General features: G+C 41.5%; 1 non-coding gene across 1 annotated transcript; it reads left to right on the top strand.

Moving 5' to 3' along the window:
• The first annotated feature begins 420 nt into the window (after positions 1-420).
• Positions 421-582, top strand: LOC134405210 (U1 spliceosomal RNA). The gene has a single exon (XR_010025940.1). It is a non-coding gene; the product is annotated as a U1 spliceosomal RNA (small nuclear RNA).
• The last annotated feature ends 8,172 nt before the right edge of the window (positions 583-8,754 follow it).

Raw genomic sequence — 8,754 nt, 5'->3', positions numbered from 1 at the left:
TTCTTTGTTAAAAATGTAGTCTGGTCACCAGTGCAACCAGCAGCAGCCTCTCTCTGTTCAGCAGACCAGTAGGGGCCCATATTCTTCCACAATGCCTCATTTTGAATAATGCTACATCCCAACATAACTCCATTCCACAGGAATTGTTGTTGTTGTTGTTGTTGTTGATGATGATGATGATGATGATAGGCAGCTGCAACTGCTACCATCTTTGTCTTAACTAGCAATGTCTCTGGAATGATGATATATCAGAGTGGCATTATGGAAAAAATGTGGGCTGCTGATATGAGAGCCAGTGGCCACATTACATTTCAACAAGGAAGTGGGGCGGGGGAGGAACTGCCACCATAGCCACTTAGCCTGATAAATCCCCAACTTGGGTCAAAGCTACCGGCTCAGCCCCTGATGCTGCAGATATTCAAGCTTACCTGACAGGGGAGACACCTTGATCATGAAGGAGGTTTTCCCAGGGTGAGGCTCATCTATTGCACTTTGGGTGTGCTGACCCCTGTGATTTCCCCAAAAGTTTGTAATTGACCACCTAGGGGCCTTGTGTGGCGCAGAGTGGTAAGCAGCAGTTACTGCAACCAAAACTCTCCCATGGCCTGAGTTTGATCCCAGTGGAAGCTGGTTCTCAGGCAGCTGGCTCAGGTCAACTCAGCCTTCCATCCTTCCGAGGTTGGCAAAATGAGTATCCAGCTAACTGAGGGTAAGGTAACTGTGACTGGGGAAGGCAATGGCAAACCACCCTGCTACAAAGTCTGCCTAGAAAATGTCAGCAAAAGGAGGCGTCCCTCTAGGAGTCAGCAATGACTCAAGTGCTTGCATGAGAGGTTCCTTTCCTTTTCCATCTAGGGCAAGGGGGCGGCAATTTGTGGCCCTCCTGATATTTTGGCCCGGAACTCCCATCTGTCCTAGCAAACATTGCCAATGAGAGTTGGGATGATAGGTATTGTAAGCCGAAGCATCTGCTGGGCCACAAGTTGTCCATGCCTGACCTAGGGCCTGGCCTTGACACAACCTGCCATCAAATTATGGAAGAAAGAAAGGTGGATGACGCCCAGAGTAATATACGGGGAGGGGTGGACCCTTTCTCCCTTGCTGTGATCCTGAGATGTAGTTTCATTTTTCTGTGCTGAATTAATTTTACATTAAAACTTCCAATAAATATGGAAAATATGAAGTCTCCCTCTCCCCTCTCCTGACTCAGACAGGCTATAGTATTCATGCATGGAAAGCTCAATGCAAATCTAATGTCGTTGTTCTTATTTTTGGATCAGGTGTATTCTTATTTATATTCTGTATCAAACTAGGGTAACATTACTTCAGCCTGGCAGCGTTTGCCTTAGATCAAATGCCTGGTTGTGTGCTGACAGGCTTCTGAGGACTCAGCAACTTGCTGCAATTTCCATGTGCAAAGTGTTACAGCGCATAATAAGTTGCTTGAAATTGACTCTGCATGATTGTCAAGCCAAGCACTGTAGCATTAATCTTTGCTTAAAAGAGTATCCAGAAAATATATTCCTAAAGTACTATAGACAGTGAAGCTCAAGGGCACATTGAAGCTGGAATTAAATGCAGCCCCACAATCTTGTACTTTAATGTTACTAGCTTTTTGTTCATTTGCTTTTTTTGTTTTTATGAAGAACTGTCTTCCAGTATTTCCAGGAGAGAAAAACCTGAGTGATTTTGAATCTCATTATGCAATTAAAGATCCCAAGTGCTTCCGCTTATTTGATACTATCACTTTCAACAACACACCATTTTTAGACAGTGGTAAACAAAATTCAGGAGGGGGGGGAAGGATATTATCATCCTGGTTGTGGTGATTTAGCTTAATGTCTAGATTCTCCACTAGGGAGGAGGCTGAGGGCAGGATGAGGCATAGACGGGGAAGGGGAGGTTGTGGGAGATCAGAGGTGGGAATGATCTACCATCACCTTAATGAATACAGATGTGTGCTTACCCAAAAAACAGGTAGATTCAAAGATTTGTTAGATTAGATTCACTCCGTTGAGTTGAAAACCTTTGAGGAAGTTATTTCTCTCAGCCTTTCCTGCCTTATTGAGGAGAAATGAAATAATTGCAAAGAATGTTGAGCATTGCCAAGTCCTCTCTCTCTCTCTCTCTCTCTCTCTCTCTCTCTCTCTTTCTCTCTCTCTCTCTCTGTGTGTGTTAAACTTAATACTGCATAGAAAAAATGCAGCCTTGGAATCATGCATATTGAAAATCTATTCAGGTGATTAAGGTGTAGCCTCAGCATCAAGATTTACCACATGAGTGACACTTCAACGTACTTAGCTTTGGCTGGCTGGTGCCTAGTGTTTTGTTAACATGTTCTGCAAATAGTCATTGAAATAACACCCTTGAAGTACAACAACCCACTAAAGGGGTCCATATGGACCAGCTTCCAGATAAGTCAGACTGCTAACAGCTGTGAACTAATATGAAGCTCAATAGTGTAACAAGGGACAGAAGTGCCAAACAGGCATCAAATATTGTATAATATGTTGACGGTTATTAAAATCATGTTACATCTTCTGTTCAGTTTGAAATAATTAGCCATGCTTTCACTGTGATCATTGAAAAGCCAGGTTTCAGCGTCCTCATGAGCTCAGCAAGGGCAATGCAACCGGCAAAGGGTCATAGGCCTTAGCTAGACCTAAGGATTATCCCAGGCAAATGGAGGGGTCGTCCCTGCCTGCTCCCGGGATCCCCTGTGTGGCATTTCGATGCACAGGGATGATCCTGGGACAATCCCAGGATATAGACCTGGTCTAGCCATGGCCTTAGTCACAGACAGGCTTTGCATGTCTGTCATATCTGTAACTCCACTGACTGCCACAGTTGATTCAGCTGATCTAGCTAACTAGGTGGGTGTCTCCTTCCTCCCTCACCACCCCAGTTATACCCCTCTTGAAGTGGTGAATTTGGTGGAGGATAACCACCATCTCAGATAGGAGTATATCTTTCTTTGGTCAAGGGTATACATTAGTGGCATTTCCTGCTAAAACCTCCAAACAAACTCAAGGCTTTGTGCCTGCAGTCTACCAGAGTGCAGCACATCCAGCCTGTGAACACTGCTGGTAGGAGAACAGAATATCAAAGACATAACCTATCAAACAGCAACAGCCTGCAGATTTTATGCACAATGTCTTCCTCTGAACAGGGGGAAATTGGAATTTGGGTTCTCTAGAAAGCCCACAAACAGATCCCACGTGTAGGTGGTTGGGAGCATAGAATTGAGATTTTCCCATGGGTTTAAAAATGTCTAGTTCTGCACTGATGAAGTTTCTCCTCAATTTCAAGACTCAAAAGCTTTCTTTCTTTCTTCCCCTAAAGATATAAGAACTATAAATAATTTCTTCTTTTGAGGGAAACTTGCTGATTAATTTTCCCTCCTGCTGATTGATTTCACATTCACTTACCACTTCCCAGTTTATTCTCACAAAGAAATTGGCTACAAATTATTTTAACATGAAATCTCCTTGGCTTTCAAAGCCTTCCTATTTCCAGGCTTGCAGATAAAGCAACCCCCATCTAAGGGTGCTGAGAGTCTTAAGACCAGGAGTCTGAAATAGAAAGGAGGCAACTATTGATTTTCAAACAAATGACTGATCACCCAGCAAGAACAGAAAATGCAATGAATGTACTTAGTGGATATGTGAAATATTACCATCTATAGGGTAAAACCCTTAATGCTTCACTAAGGCCATATTCCCCAAACCTTCCAGCCAGAAGCTTTGTAACTACTGCCATTAATTTAGTGCAATAGATGGTAGATAAGTGGATCTTTCAGAAATGCCACTATTCACATGATTGAAGACAGTGGCAATCTATTGGCAAATGGCTTTGTGAAACCAAATAGAGGCAGTAGATCTAGATTGGTTTGCATTATCACTGCTGCCCACCATGGCTTATTTATGCTGGTGGCCATTTTGAATATTAACCCCCAGTGGGTGGTGGTGATACCATGGTTTGTTGTGTCATCCAAACCCATGCAGCAGGGCTTGTTTGAAGGTTAAACAACCCTCAGATAACACATTGTCTGTTGTAGGGTTATTTGAGGGCTGTTTAACTTTCGAATAAGCCCTGCTGCATGGATTTGGATGACACAACAAACCATGGTATTACCACCACCCACTGAGGGTTAATATTAAAAATGGCCACCATCACATCCCTCAACCCACCACGGCGTCGACTGCAGTGATAATGCAAACTAGCCCAGAGTCAATGCAATGTATCAGTAATTAAAGATAAGAAAATAAAATATTGATTTTGAATGGCTTTGCAAGACCATGCAGTAAAAACCAGTTGCCTAAGCAAATTCAGAAGATATATTGCAAAATAAAACAGCTGCGGTTTAAAAAGTTGCAAAATGCATGCAAGCCTTTCCTTTATTGAAAACACACAAACAAATTACAGTGTATGGTTAGTGCACATGCTCATTAAATATTTCATTAATCCACCCTTTGTCCAATGAATTTAGGATGGCTTTAATTTGTTATCAGAACAATCCTGGGAGGTATTTATTTATTTTATTACATTTATATACCACCCCATAGCTGAAGCTGTCTGGACAGTTTACAAAAGTTAAAAACAATTATTAAAACCAAATATACAAAATTTAAAGCCATAAATAGCATAAAATTCAAACAAAAATAACTATTCTGGCGTCAGTTAAAAAAACCTCAGCATATGCTGTTTAATGCTTAGGAGAAGAGAAAAGTCTTGACCTGGCACTGAAAAGATAACAATGTTGGTGCCAGGTGAGCCTCGTTGAGGAGATCATTCCATAATTGAGGGGCCACCACTGAAAAGGCCCTCTCCCTTGATGCCATCTTTCGAGCTTCCCTCAGGGTAGGCACCCGGAGGAGGACCTTAGATGTTGAGTGTAGTGTATGGGTAGGTTCATGTTGGGAGAGGCGTTCCGTCAGGTATGGTGGTCCCAACCCATGTAAGGCTTTATATCTTAAAATCAGCACCATGAATTGGGCTTAGAAACATACAGGCAGCCAATGCAAGCGGGCCAGAATCGGTCTGATATGTTCAAACCTTCTGGTTCTGGTTATCAATCTGGCCAATGCATTTTGCACAAGCTGCAGCTTCCAAACAGTCTTCAAAGCCAGGCCCATGTAGAGCGCATTGCAGTAATCTAATTTGGAGGTTACCAGAGCATGGACAACTGAAGCTAGGTTATCCCTGTCCATATAGGGGTGTAGCTGGGCCCACCCCATGCCACCAAGGCTACCTGAGCCTCGAGGGACAGAGATGGTTCTAGGAGAACCCCCAAGCTATGAACCTGCTCCTACAGGGGGAGTTTAACCCCATCCAGAACAGGTTGAACACCCACTATCTGGTCAGAATTTTGTAGAAAGTCAAGTTTGAGCTCTGTCTCACATGTCCAACATTCTAACTACTATATCACATATTATTTACTAGTAGAATTATTACAGAGAACAATCAGAGTGACATAAGCAAAACAGAACCTCTGTGCCCAAGGAGTTTATAATATGAATTACCCCAGGAATTATTCAAGCTATTAAATAAACAAACTAAATATTAAATAAGAACAATAAAACAATAAGCTAGCATTGTCATTCCCAGCTGTATATTCCCAATAGCTACTCAAGCTTCCTGGCTGAGCTAGGTTTTCCTCCTATCCTGGATCACCAAATCTGTTTTTCACAAGTGTTTTAAACCCACCATCAAGCTCTTTGTTGGTATCCCCCCTTTAGAGAGAGAGAGAGAGAGAGAGAGAGAGAGAGAGAGAGAGGCCATAGCTAGACCAGACCTATATCCCTGGATTGTCCCAGGATCATCCCTGGGCATCCAAATGACACACAGGGGATCCCGGGAGCAGGCAGGGGCAACCCCTCCATTTGCCTGAGATAATCCTTAGGTCTAGCTAAAGCCAGAGAGAGAGAGAGAGAGAGAGAGAGAGAGAGAAGAAAAACAGCAGCATTTTTTCAATAGTCACTGCTAATTTCTGCTCAAAGGCTATTGCCAAGAATTGCTTCCCAGGAGATTTATCTGATAGCTTCATTTATTTGGCTCTGAGGATCACATCCCCCATCTCATTTGCCCAAAAGCTTTTAAAATGGTGTTTACAGGAACTTCATGGCTGGCACTATTATTTTGATAAGAAAATTGCTAATGTATGTTCCAAAAGAAAGAAAGGGGCTTCTGCCATGTTCTTACATCTTCTATTAAACTATTATATGGTCATTTCCCTTAAAAATAATAATAATAGAATAATGTTTACACTTTTCCATTAATGTGATATACTAATAATTATTAGTATTAAAAAAAAAAAAAGAATTAAGCCATGCCAAGTTAATTCTAATTGTGTAGACTGGGTGACATCAATGTTTACTCTTCCTGCAGCCCATGCCTACATATTGGTTCAGGATGTGTTGGTCCTTCATAGTCCACTTGACTGATTGGGACAAAAGGAGAAACCAGAAGCTTTCCTTCATCAGTACAGGGTCAAAGAGAACCTGCCTTTGCTGCATTCCTGATTGGGCAGTATAACAACCAATCAAGAGGATGTGCTGTGATCTAAACTAATGCTATTGTCTGTTCAAATGCAGAGCTGAATAATCATTCTGCTGTGTGGGGTATAGAATTTTAAGAGCATCAAAAAGCAGCAATGCTCAAGTTGTTTACTCCAAGTTACTTCCATTGACATTCCTACAAAGAAACTAGAGCCAGTGGTTTGAAGATCACAGTAGCCAATGGCAGTTTTCAGTGGTTACTAACAATGTCCCCAATACCCTTACCCTAACTGGTATGTGCCTAAGAGGAAGTTGGCTTGTATAGTAGAGAAGATCCAATTCCAGGCTCCTTTGAAGAGGCCTGAAGTTTCTATCCCATCCCAGTTCAAGGATTAGAAGGGATTTATTCCTTTAGTTAGCAATTCTCTCTTAGCTCTGACTATAATTCTGGATAAAACCTAAGCCTGTATTTCTCATCTTTTCTGCCCATTGTAAGGGATATTATAACAGTAATAATAATGATGAGGATTTCTTTTTGCCAGATGAAAGGTGACTGTGTGATATTCCTGAAGGTAAGTACAGTAAAGTCTGGCGTGCGTGATGAACCAAAATTACAGTTTTAATCAATTAATTGGTTCCCAAAGGCTCAAAGAAAGAAAGAAAGAAAAATGATAAGGGATTGTGAGAGATAGAGGTTGAGCTGCTCTTTCAAATTGCATCAAGTGAGTCATCCTTTCTATCAAAAATATTCAAAATGTCAAGTTTTACTCGCGCAGTGCTGCAGCTATATTTTGTCTTTATCCTAACCTCTCCACAATGACACTAATTATTGCTATTCATATTGGGTAGGCATGTGTGAAACCCTTCCCTGTGTTTTTCTGCAGGTATTTTTTACCAATTAACATCACATGTTTCTGGTGCTCATCTCCAAGACCTGATAAGCAGATTTTGCAGAGCAGATCCAAATTATGGCACGCATGACACAGAGATAAGGTTGTTTTGATCAAACTTCACTCTACAGTGTCCAAGATTGCAATGCTTTCCTTTGATAGGATATCTGCTCTAATTAAATCAATGATTTCTTAGGACACTAGATTAGAACCCAGGAGTAAGGCCACTTCATATGCTGTGCAGTTTGTTTGCACCAGAATAATGCATGGAGCAACAGCAAATGTTTGTAAAATATTGTACATATGCCCTGATAGGCTTCAATTCTCTATAACATGCCCACCATGTATTTAAAACTTTATGCTTCCAGTCCTTATTTTGCACATTTAGTGATTATGCTATAGGGAAAGCCCCCATGAGAATCTCCTTTCATATAAATTCCTTCATATCCTTAGGTCATCTGTGAAGGTTGTGCTCCAGAAGATCCCCTTCTGTCTGGTTAGTGTTGTAACCTCTCCTATGCTTATCACATTTTCTCATGAGCTAGATCAATTCTTGCTTTTCAAGGTCTAGTGAGGATATTTTTGCTCCATCTGATTAATATGCAATCAGTAAAAAAAAAAGTCACAGTATTTAGTAGATGTCATATAAGTGTATTAGCATTCACTGTATTGGATATTTCCCATATAGGAAATAAAACATTATTATTATTATTATTTATTTATATAGCACCATCAGTGTACATGGTGCTGTACAGAGTAAAACAGTAAATAGCAAGACCCTGCCGCATAGGCTTACAATCTAATAAAATCATAGTAAAACAATAAGGAGGGGAAGAGAATGCAAACAGGTACAGGGTAGGGTAAGCAGGCACAGGGTAGGGTAAAACTAACAGTAGAAAGTAACAGTAGAAGTCTGCACAACATCAAGTTTTAAAAGCTTTAGGAAAAAGAAAAGTTTTTAGTTGAGCTTTAAAAGCTGCGGTTGAACTTGTAGTTCTCAAATGTTCTGGAAGAGCGTTCCAGGCGTAAGGGGCAGCAGAAGAGAATGGACGAAGCCGAGCAAGGGAAGTAGAGGCCCTTGGGCAGGCGAGAAACATGGCATCAGAGGAGCGAAGAGCACGAGCGGGGCAATAGTGTGAGATGAGAGAGGAGAGATAGGAAGGAGCTAGACCGTGAAAAGCTTTGAAGGTTAACAGGAGAAGTTTATATTGGATTCTGTAGTGAATTGGAAGCCAATGAAGAGATTTCAGAAGCGGAGTAACATGGTCAGAGCGGCGAGCCAAGAAGATGATCTTTGCGGCAGAGTGGTGAACAGAAACCAACGGACTGATGTGAGAAGAAGGAAGGCCAGAGAGAAGAAGGTTGCA

This window comes from Elgaria multicarinata, chromosome 10, assembly GCF_023053635.1.
Source record: "Elgaria multicarinata webbii isolate HBS135686 ecotype San Diego chromosome 10, rElgMul1.1.pri, whole genome shotgun sequence".
In the NCBI taxonomy this organism is placed as follows: Eukaryota; Metazoa; Chordata; class Lepidosauria; order Squamata; family Anguidae; genus Elgaria; species Elgaria multicarinata.
Note: the sequence above shows the minus strand (reverse complement) of the source record. Positions and strands in the feature narration are given on the sequence as shown.